This window comes from Saccopteryx bilineata, chromosome 9 (assembly GCF_036850765.1).
Source record: "Saccopteryx bilineata isolate mSacBil1 chromosome 9, mSacBil1_pri_phased_curated, whole genome shotgun sequence".
Lineage (NCBI taxonomy): Eukaryota > Metazoa > Chordata > Mammalia > Chiroptera > Emballonuridae > Saccopteryx > Saccopteryx bilineata.
In genome coordinates this window covers 66,351,427-66,363,834 of record NC_089498.1, presented here as the reverse complement: position 1 = coordinate 66,363,834, position 12,408 = coordinate 66,351,427, and the positions used below count along the sequence as shown (strand labels likewise).

The window sequence follows — 12,408 nt, the reverse complement described above, 5'->3', positions numbered from 1 at the left end:
ATTAAAAATGGGACCTGTGGTGGCGCAGTGGATAAAGCGTCAACCTGGAAATGATGAGGTTGCTGGTTCGAAACCCTGGGCTTGCCTGGTCAAGGCACATATGGGAGTTGATGCTTCCAGTTCCTCCCCCCTTCTCTCTCTGTCTCTCCTCTCTCTCTGTCTCTGTCTCTTTCTCTCCTCTCTAAAATGAATAAAATAAATAAATAAACATAAACCCTCCCTATTTTTGGCCTGACCTGTGGTGGCGCAGTGGATAAAGCGTCGACCTGGAAATGCTGAGGTCGCCGGTTCGAAACCCTGGGCTTGCCTGGTCAAGGCACATATGGGAGTTGATGCTTCCAGCTCCTCCCCCCTGTCTCTCTCTCTCCTTTCTCTCTCTCTCTCTCTCCTCTCTAAAATGAATAAATAAAAAAAAATTGAAAAAAAAAATAAAAATGGAATTGCCTTTTGACCTAGCCATCCCACTTTTAGGAATATATCCCAAGAATCCTAAAACACTGATTCAAAAGATGATATGCACCCTCATGTTTATTGCAGCATTGTTTACAATAACCAAGATCTGGAATCAGCCCAAGTGTCGGTCAGTGGACCAATGGATATAAAAGCCATGGTATATGTACACAATGGAATGCTACATGCCCTTGAAAAAGAAAAAATATTACCTTTTGCGATGGCAGGGATGAACTTGAAAATTACTATGCTAAGTGAAGTAAATCAGGGAGAAAATGACAAATATCATATGATCTCACTTAGATGTGGCATCTAATGAACAAAGTGAATTGAGGAATGGAATAGAGGCCGAGGCAAGGTCATGGGGAGCAGAGGGACAGCTGTCAGAGGAAAGGGGGATGGAGGGGGCAGCATCAGAGTTGGTGAGGAGATTACTGAAATTATATATACCTAACACATAAATACAGATCACAGGACAGCAAATCCCAGAGGGAATGAGGGAGGGGCTTAGAAGAAGAGGGGCAAAGGGATAAAATGGGGGGCACGTGCTTTAGAGGTGAGGGTGTTACATTGAGTGGAACACTTGAATCCATGTTAACACAATAAATTAAAAAATTTTATAAGAAAAAACAATAAAAACATAAAAATTAAAGATATCTAAAAAGAATAAAGCATATCTTTTAAAATATTGATTGATTTCATATTAATAAGTCTTTATAAATTTTTATTATGCAAATACTATGTATTATGCATTGGGGAAAAGTGACAAAGAAGAGAGATATAGTTCCTGTGTTTATAAAGTTTGCCTTCTAAAAAAATAAAATAAAATATTTACAGATTTGGACGTCACGGAAAATGTGCCGTGAGCAGCGCGTCCGACAGCTCTCCCCTAAATCACAACAAATTTATCAACTAGAAACAGAAAAATTTATCCTCGGAGCATTCCGGAGTTCCACACAAACTGAAAGCAAAAGGACTGTTATCACTTGAATCTGAGAGACGAGGGTGTGGAGGAAGCTACCGCAGCGACGCTCATTCAAGCCGCCAGGGAGTGCGCCCGCGGTGAGTCAGCCCATATACTTGGGAACCGCAAGCCGCCGCGAGCGGCCGACCACGAGCCGCCGCGAGCCCGCGAGCCGCCGCGAACCCCCGCGAACCACCACCGCGAGCTGCCGCGAGCCCCCGCAAACCGCCACCACGAGCGGCCGCCAGGAGCCGCCGCGCGCACGCCCGGTCCAGTTGAGCACTGCTGACGTTCCCAGCGGCCCGCACACTGCGAGTGGGGGTCGCCGGCCACTGGTGCCCTGAGCGCCCCATTTGCGCCCGTGCCTTGGGCATTCCACGTGTACTGGCCCTCACACCCAGGGGGCTCCATTATCCTGCGCCTGGTGCGGTCCAGCCGCCAGCGGCGGGGCGAGCGGGAGAGGCTTGGGAGATTCTCTCCGTGGGCGGGGGCACCTCACCCAGCCATTCAAGCTAACAATCAAGCGTTGGGGGAGGGGTGCGCGCAGGCAGCCTAAAATACCTTCGGAAACACAGCTGCGACCCAATCACTGAAATTAGCTTAACCCATAAAATCTGCGCACCCTCGGTTCTAATTGATAAGATCTCTCTCAGTTCAGCGATCCAAGACAAGGGGCGTGATATTTTTTAGTGCCTCTCGCTAAAGGGGCGGGGGCAACTTCTGATTGATAGAGCCTCCATATTCAGGGATAAACGCTAACAAGAAGGACTTGGCAGATAATAAGGTCTATACTACACTAGTCGTAAGCAGAGACTAGTGCCTCTTCTTCCCTGCAAAAACAGGCTACAAAGTGTGGAAAGCCTGGGTTGAGAGGTCCAACTAAATGATAGGCACTGAACAGTCACCTTGACAACAATTGACTCCCACCCCCGCCTGATTACACTGGAGGCCCTGACTGTCAGAGCCTTTCCCAAAGCCTTGCACTGAGTGGGGATAGAGTGGGGATTTCCCAGCTCTTTGAGCCTCTTACTCCCCAGGCAGAAGCAGTTGCAGCCTTATAGCTGGATCACCAGGCTGCTAATTCAGAAAGGGGGGACTAGGAGAGAGAATCCAGGAAAGCAAACTCTCTCATCGTTGGACCCTGCAAACGCCAACAAGCCTTTACTTCCAGCAAGACTAAAGCCAATTATATGACATTGCCATAGAATCCCATCAACTGCAAATCCCTAACTAAGAGTGACACAGGGGCAGAGCCTGGGGTACAGAGTCACCGACTAGGAAGAGGGAGAGAAAAGAAAAAGGAAGAAGTTAACCTCTCAAAATCAAGAAAAACCCACAGACTTTACAACTTGATCCACTAATTTTTTTGTTGTTGTTGTTGTTGTTGCTTGTTTCTTCTATCTTTTTGCCTTTATTTCCTCCACCTCGGTCCTTCTATTCTCTGCCCATCTTATGCTTCCCCTTTCTTGAACTACACTACCCATGAGTGTTGCATTTTATTTTTCTTCTTCATCCTCACCCTCCTTTAAGGTTATACTCCAAAACACTTAACTCTCACTCTCTCCTCTTTTGTTTTTTTTTTTGTCTTGCTTTATTTTGTTTTTTTCTCCTCCTATTTTATTTCTTCCTTTGTTTTTCTCTTTCTCTTATTTTTTCCTTTCTATTCGTTTTTTCTTTTCTCATTTTACTTTCCTCCCATATAATCCTCAATCACGAACAAATTAGTTAATTTGGGACTCAAGGCTTTTTTTTTGGTTTTATTTCTCTTCTTTGCTTTTGTTTTTTTTTTTTTCTCTTGTTTGTTTATTTTTGTGGCATTTTGGGTCCTCCCAACCCAAGGTCTACATTGTATTTAGTCTTCGCTCCACTTAATACAACAGATTTTTACTTATTATTTTTATTTTTTCTTCTTTATTATTCTTTTTTGGTCCTTTTTTCTGATTCCCTCTTATCCCTCTCATTATATCTCTTAGTTGACCATTACTTACAAGAAAATCATCTTATGCTTGTCTAAGATTTTCTTCCTTTTTTTTTTTTTTTTTTGCATTTAGTAGGTCCCTACTCCCTTTTTTTGCCCCTTGAACTCTTCACCCCAAATCAGGCCCTCCATTATAGGCACGATATTTCCCTGAGGAGGGGAGAGGAGGGAAAGAGAAGAGAGAAAAAAGGGGGAAATAATAAATTATTACTGTTTTTTTTGTGGGGTGTTTTACCTTTTTTGTTTTTTCTTTTTACTCTTTATTAATTCTAATTAGTGCTATCAATAAGACCACCCTCAGATGCCGATAAGAAAGAGGAAATCGAATATTATGGATACAAAAGAAAGAGAGGTAACACAAATAGATGTGGAAAAATCTATGGAGAAAAGACTTAACATATTGGAAGCCTTGGAGCTAAATGACAGAGAATTTAAAATAGAAATCTTAAAAATACTCAGAGATATACAAGAAAACACAGAAAGGCAATATAGGGAGATCAGAAAACAACTCAATGAACACAAAGAATATATTACCAAGGAAATTGAAACTATAAAAACAAATCAAACAGAAATGAAAAACTCAATTCACGAGCTGAAAAACGAGGTAACAAGCTTAGCTAACAGAACAGCCCAGATTGAAGATAGGATTAGTGAAATAGAAGACAAACAACTTGAGGCACAACAGAGAGAAGAAGAAAGAGACTCAAAAATAATAAAAAACGAGAAAGCCCTACAGGAATTGTCTGACTCCATCAGAAAGAATAACATAAGAATAATAGGTATATCAGAGGGAGAAGAGAAAGAAAATGGAATGGAGAATATACTCAAACAAATAATAGACGAGAACTTCCCAAGCCTGTGGAAGGAACTAAAGCCTCAAATTCAAGAAGCAAACAGAACACCAAGTTTTCTTAACCCCAACAAACCCACTCCAAGGCACATCATAATAAAGATGACACAAACCAATGACAAAGAAAAAATTCTCAAGGCAGCCAGGGAAAAGAAGAGTACAACATATAAAGGAAGGCCTATTAGATTATCATCAGATTTCTCAGCAGAAACTCTACAAGCTAGAAGAGAGTGGACCCCAATATTTAAAGCCCTGAAAGAGAGGAACTTTCAGCCAAGAATACTATACCCATCAAAGCTATCCTTCAAGTATGAAGGAGATATAAAAACATTCACAAATACAGAAAAGATGAGAGAATTTATCAACAGAAAGCCCCCACTCCAGGAAATACTAAGGGGGGTTTTCCAACCAGATTCAAAGAACAAAAGAAAACAACACCACAAGTAACAGCTCCACCAAGAACACAATAAAACCAAACTTAAACTGTGACAACAAAGGAAAAAAAGGGGGGAGAGGATGGAGCTTAACAGTAGCAAAGGATGATGAAGTGCAGAAATACTTATAAGATAGGGTACTACAATGAATATGGTAGGTACCCTTTTCATTACTTAATGGTAACGACCCTTTAAAAAACCACCACAAAAACACTTGACTTAAAAAAGGTAGCAACAGAGGAAAGAAGTATGGAACACAAACAAACAAAAACAAATGATAGAAAAACAAAAGAGAAGAATCAAACTAGATACAAAACTAACAGAAAGCAATTTATAAAATGGCAGTAGGGAACCCACAAGTGTCAATAATTACACTAAATGTAAATGGATTAAACTTACCAATAAAAAGACACAGAGTAGCAGAATGGATTAAAAAAGAAAATCCAACTATATGCTGCCTACAAGAAACACATCTAAGCAACAAGGATAAAAACAAATTCAAAGTGAAAGGCTGGAAAACAATACTCCAAGCAAACAACACCCAAAAAAAAGCAGGTGTAGCAATACTCATATCTAATAATGCTGACTACAAGACAGAAAAAGTACTCAGAGACAAAAATGGTCATTTCATAATGATTAGGGGGAAGTTGAATCAAGAAGACATAACAATCCTTAATATATATGCACCAAACCAAGGAGCACCAAAATATATAAGACAGCTACTTATTGACCTTAAAACAAAAACTAACAAAAATACAATCATACTTGGAGACCTCAATACACCGCTGACGGCTCTAGATCGGTCATCCAAACAGAGAATCAATAAAGATATAGTGGCCTTAAACGAAATACTAGAACACCTGGATATGATAGACATCTACAGGACACTTCATCCCAAAGCGACAGAGTATACATTTTTCTCTAGTGTACATGGAACATTCTCAAGAATTGACCATATGTTGGGCCACAAAGACAATATCAGCAAATTTAGAAAAATTGAAATTGTACCAAGCATATTTTCTGATCATAAAGCCTTGAAACTAGAATTCAACTGCAAAAAAGAGGGGGAAAAACCCACAAAAATGTGGAAACTAAACAACATACTTCTAAAAAATGAATGGGTCAAAGAAGAAATAAGCGCAGAGATCAAAAGATATATACAGACAAATGAAAATGAAAATACGACATATCAGAATCTCTGGGATGCAGCAAAAGCAGTAATAAGAGGAAAGTTCATATCACTTCAGGCCTATATGAACAAACAAGAGAGAGCCGAAGTAAACCACTTAACTTCACACCTTAAGGAACTAGAAAAAGAAGAACAAAGACAACCCAAAACCAGCCGAAGAAAGGAGATAATAAAAATCAGAGCAGAAATAAATGAAATAGAGAACAGAAAAACTATAGAAAAAATCAATAAAACAAGGAGCTGGTTCTTTGAAAAGATCAACAAAATTGACAAACCCTTGGCAAGACTCACCAAGGAAAAAAGACACAGGACTCAAATAAATAAAATCCAAAATGAAAGAGGAGAGATCACCACAGACATCATAGAAATACAAAGAATTATTGTAGAATACTATGAAAAATTATATGCCACCAAATACAACAACCTAGAAGAAATGGATAAATTCCTAGAACAATACAACCTTCCTAGACTGAGTCATGAAGAAGCAGAAAGCCTAAACAGACCAATCAGCAGGGAGGAAATAGAAAAAACTATTAAAAATCTCCCCAAAAATAAAAGTCCAGGCCCAGACGGTTATACTAGTGAATTCTATCAAACATTCAAAGAAGACTTGGTTCCTATTCTACTCAAAGTCTTCCAAAAAATTGAAGAAGAAGCAATACTTCCAAACACATTTTATGAGGCCAACATAACCCTCATACCAAAACCTGGCAAGGATGGCACAAAGAAAGAAAACTACAGACCAATATCTCTAATGAATACAGATGCTAAAATACTAAACAAAATACTGGCAAACCGAATACAACAACATATTAAAAAAATAATACATCATGATCAAGTGGGATTCATCCCAGAATCACAAGGATGGTTCAACATATGCAAAACGGTTAACGTAATACACCATATCAACAAAACAAAGAACAAAAACCACATGATCTTATCAATAGATGCAGAAAAGGCTTTTGATAAAATACAACACAATTTTATGTTTAAGACTCTCAACAAAATGGGTATAGAAGGAAAATATCTCAACATGATAAAGGCCATATATGATAAACCATCAGCCAACATCCTATTAAACGGCATAAAACTGAGGACTTTCTACCTTAAATCAGGAACAAGACAGGGTTGTCCACTCTCTCCACTCTTATTCAACGTGGTGCTAGAAGTTCTGGCCAGAGCAATCAGACAAGACAAAGAAATAAAAGGCATCCATATCGGAAAAGAAGAAGTAAAGCTATCACTTTTTGCTGATGATATGATCCTATACATCGAAAACCCGAAGGACTCCACAAAAAGATTATTAGAAACAATAAACCAATACAGTAAGGTCGCAGGATACAAAATTAACATACAAAAGTCCATAGCCTTTCTATATGCCAACAATGAAATATTAGAAAATGAACTCAAAAAAACAATCCCCTTCACGATTGCAACAAAAAAAATAAAATACCTAGGAATAAACATAACAAAGAACGTAAAGGACCTATATAATGAAAATTACAAAGCATTGTTAAGGGAAATCGAAAAAGATACAATGAGATGGAAAAATATTCCTTGTTCTTGGATAGGAAGAATAAATATAATCAAAATGGCCATATTACCCAAAGCAATATACAAATTTAATGCAATTCCCATCAAAATCCCTATGAGATTTTTTAAAGAAATGGAACAAAAAATCATCAGATTTATATGGAACTATAAAAAACCCCGAATAGCCAAAACAATCCTAAGGAAAAAGAATGAAGCTGGGGGCATTACAATACCTGACTTTAAACTATATTATAGGGCCACGATAATCAAAACAGCATGGTATTGGCAGAAAAATAGACACTCAGACCAATGGAACAGAATAGAAAGCCCAGAAATAAAACCACATATATATGGTCAAATAATCTTTGATAAAGGGGCCAACAACACACAATGGAGAAAAGAAAGCCTCTTCAACAAATGGTGTTGGGAAAACTGGAAAGCCACATGCAAAAGAATGAAACTCGACTACAGCCTGTCCCCGTGTACTAAAATTAATTCAAAATGGGTCAAAGACCTAAATATAAGACCTGAAACAATAAAGTACATAGAAGAAGACATAGGTACTAAAATCATGGACCTGGGTTTTAAAGAACATTTTATGAACTTGACTCCAATGGCAAGAGAAGTGAAGGCAAAGATAAATGAATGGGACTACATCAGAATTAAAAGTTTTTGCTCAGCAAGAGAAACTGATATCAAAATAAACAGACAGCCAACTATATGGGAACTGATATTTTCAAACGACAGCTCAGATAAGGGCCTAATATCCAAAATTTACAAAGAACTCATAAAACTCAACAACAAACAAACAAGCAATCCAATAAAAAAATGAGAAGAGGACATGAACAGACACTTCTCCCAGGAAGAGATACAAATGGCCAACAGATATATGAAAAGATGCTCAGCTTCATTAGTTATTAGAGAAATGCAAATCAAAACTACAATGAGATACCACCTCACCCCTGTTAGATTAGCTATTATCAACAAGACGGGTAATAGCAAATGTTGGAGAGGCTGTGGAGAAAAAGGAACCCTCATTCACTGTTGGTGGGACTGTAAAGTAGTACAACCATTATGGAGGAAAGTATGGTGGTTCCTCAAAAAACTGCAAATAGAACTACCTTATGACCCAGCAATCCCTCTACTGGGTATATACCCCAAAACCTCAGAAACATTGATACGTGAAGACACATGTAGCCCCATGTTCATTGCAGCACTGTTCACAGTGGCCAAGACATGGAAACAACCAAAAAGCCCTTCAATAGAAGACTGGATAAAGAAGATGTGGCACATATACACTATGGAATACTACTCAGCCATAAGAAATGATGACATCAGATCATTTACAGCAAAATGGTGGGATCTTGATAACATTATAAGGAGTGAAATAAGCAAATCAGAAAAAAACAAGAACTACATGATTCCATACATTGGTGGAACATAAAAATGAGACTAAGAGACATGGACAAGAGTGTGGTGGTTACCAAGGGTGGGGGGGGAGGGAGGACATGGGAGGGAGGGAGGGAGAGAGTTAGGGGGAGGGGGAGGGGCACAGAGAACTAGATAGAGGGTGACGGAGGACAATCTGACTTTGGGCGAGGGGTTTGCAACATAATTTGATGACAAAATAACCTAGACATGTTTTCTTTGAATATATGTACCCTGATTTATTAATGTCATCCCATTACCATTAATAAAAATTTATTAAAAAAAAAAATGATTATGGATGGCCCCGGCTGGTTAGCTCAGTTGGTTAGAACATTGTCCCAAAATGACAAAATTGTGGGTTTGATCCCCAGTCAGGGCACATATGGGAAGCAACCAATAAATGCACAACTAAGTGGAACAACAACAACAACAAAAAAAAATATTTAAAGATTTAATACATATTTCTTAGAAAACATTTTGCATTCTGCAGTTATGCTTGGAAGAATAACTTTATACGTACTTAAACTATGAATAAATTTTTAAAATTTAGACTATTTAAATATATAAAAATAAGAAGTATTTTAATTATGAATACTATATTTATTATCAACATTATGAACATGTATGTCTTAAATAAAATATAAGTTCTTTAATATCTGATTACATGACTTAGATCTGATTTAAATTATTCTGTCAAAAATGAGAACTTTTACAAATTTTACATAATATTTCTGACTACTCAAGGGTACACTTCAAAAGTATCAAAGACAAGATCCAGCTTTCAAATTCATTATCTATTCAAAATAATTTTTTTAAAAGATGGATCTTGAATATAAAGAAATGTTAGAGTAGGAGAACTGAAATGTGCTCAACTTCAATAACATCACTGGAAAATAATTATTTCAAAAACAGCTTATCTGTTGAAAGCTGGCAAAGTACTAGCATCTTGATTGCCGTAAGCAATTTTATAACTGCTTTAAGCTGATAAATTGAACAAAAAGAAGTTAATTTCAGCCACACAATAAAAATTATCATCTACCCCACAAGGAGTATCTTCTACAATATAGTTCTTCATACATTGTGTTAGTCACAGGAATTTGTGAGCAAATACTGAATTTCTGTCTTGAAAAGTTCATAACTGGATTTGGACCGACATCCTTCTATTAGAATTTCATCTTTCAATTTTTTTTAGCAGGACTATGAACCCACATACAGAAACACACATACACAGGTGGCAATAGAAAATACCTCTGTAATTTGATATTTATTTAATAGTCAGTAGAACTACAATTTTTCTAAGCAGCAGCATATATAAATATCAAAAGGTAGTTTTGAAAAATCTTTATCTTTTTTATCTCACAAAAAGGAAGGAAACAAGGTACTGCAAGCTGCCTGTTTTATTTCTCCAATCGAGTTCATGCCTTTAAAACAAGGTTTGCAAGCCTAGAGTTCTAGAGGACAGGGTACTTGATAAAGTGACTATGAGTAAGCCTCAGTAGAGAATGGTGCAAACTATGGAGAATTAGTAAGAGTTCTACCAAAAAGCAATTATTCCTTGGCCCCAGTGATTTTTTTTCCACACAAGATCGAAAGCTCAAAGTTGTCAATTCTATATTTAGATGTAGAGATTTATGTAAGATCTCTAAATATTTAAACACTATGAAGATCAAATAAAACATACATGTGTCGCACCTGACCTAAGTTCACTACTTTTTCTTTAAAGTGAATCAAGAAGTGAGTATGTCTGCTTCAAATTGAGCCTTTTGATCTTGTGTATGCTGTACTCTGAACCTCTTAAAATCAAAAGTTTTATAAACCTTGCCTTATTAGTATAGCTAACCAAAGTTAATTCATAAAAACTGCCTCATTAATAGTGTTCTGTGAAATATGAGATGTTACAAATAATAAAAGAATAAAATGAGAAAAGTAACAAACTAAAATAATAATGTACATTAAAGATAAATAGGATCATGTAAATGACATAACCAACACCCCCCCCCAAATGATAGTGTTCTAGCCTGAGATAGTGATATATTAATTGTCATGTTTTTTGTTTGTTTGGTTTTTTTTTCTGAAGCTGGAAACGGGGAGGCAGTCAGACAGACTCCGGCATGCACCCGACCGGGATCCACCCGGCACGCCCACCAGGGGGCGATGCTCTGCCCATCTGGGGCATTGCTTTGTTGCTACCAGAGCCATTCTAGTGCCTGAGGCAGAGGCCACAAAGCCATCCTCAGTGCCCAGGCCATCTTTGCTCCAATGGAGCCCTGGCTGCAGGAGGGGAAGAGAGAGACAGAGAGGAAGGAGAGGGGGAGGGGTGGAGAAGCAGATGGGCACCTCTCCTGTGTGCCCTGGCCGGGAATCGAACCCGGGACTTCCGCACACCAGGCCGACGCTCTACCACTGAGCCAACCGGCCAGGGCTAATTGTCATGTTTTAATAAAAGAACAATAAAAACATATTTTATACACTGAGTAAAGTACGTAGAAGCTTAGGTAACCAACAAAAGTTTTTGATGAGAAAAATTGTTTTTCCTTAGGGCCGATAGGGAATCTACTCAAAAGCCATAGTTCAAATTGTGTTTGCTTGTTTGTTGGTTTGTCAGATCAATTTTGAAACCTTTGTTTTTGGCATTGCTGTAGGGAAGCTACGTGACCTAGAAAAATCAATGCACCGACTTACAGTTTCCTGGAACCTCTATCCACATCCAAGGCTAATATCACAGCAAATGATAGACATGATTATGGACTATTTCTGTGATAAAAGAAAATTTGGGGAAAATCAGCAGCAAGTGAAAATAAAACTACTTAACTTAGCAAGAGGAAAGAATCCCTGATAATTGAAGAGACACAATTTTTCATGTACCTGTCATACAACTGTGTAGATGCCCCTTAAGTACAAGTTTGCATGTGATCTTTAGAAAGTCTTCTATAAGATGTTTATGCTGCTCATGTTTTAAAAAGACACTACGTACAAAAAAAAATTACAACAGAACTTTTGAAGTAGTTATTATTTTTCTAAAATATCTTTTATGTTATGTTACAAAGAGATTTCTATCACAAACTCTTGATGTTGAGGTAAAAACAAACAAACAAGACAAAACAAACAAAAAGACAGAGGGCTAGAGGTCAAAGACTCAATGATAAAAGTTGAACTGGGTTTCAAAACATCCTTAGTTTTCCTTTCTATAACAATGAGCTGTCTCTTCTTAGCAAGTACTTGTTAATATTTAAAGTCATACCTAAAAGATGACTTCTCTAATTTGAAATAATTTTCTTCCCCTTGAACTACACTTTAGAAATTAGCAAAAAAGAATTGTTTTAGTCTAAGAAGGTTCCTATTAGTTCCCAAATACTTCAATTTAATTCACTTTTTTAGGAATTAAATAAAAACTATATTTTGATTCAATTAAATAAGCATCAAATAAGGTAAGAGAAGAAGAGTAAACTACAATCCTTGGTCAAGAAAATTCAATACATGATAAAGACTAAATATATAATATGTAGATGTATAAAAGATATAGCAAGGAAACAGAGAAAGCAGAGTAATTATTTCATCCTAGATGAAGAAATGGAGTCTTAC

General features: G+C 37.5%; 1 non-coding gene across 1 annotated transcript; it reads right to left on the bottom strand.

Moving 5' to 3' along the window:
* Positions 1 to 11,173: 11,173 nt before the first annotated feature.
* Positions 11,174 to 11,249, bottom strand: TRNAT-GGU (transfer RNA threonine (anticodon GGU)). Its single transcript has one exon. It is a non-coding gene; the product is annotated as a tRNA-Thr (tRNA).
* Between the last annotated feature and the right edge of the window lie 1,159 nt (positions 11,250 to 12,408).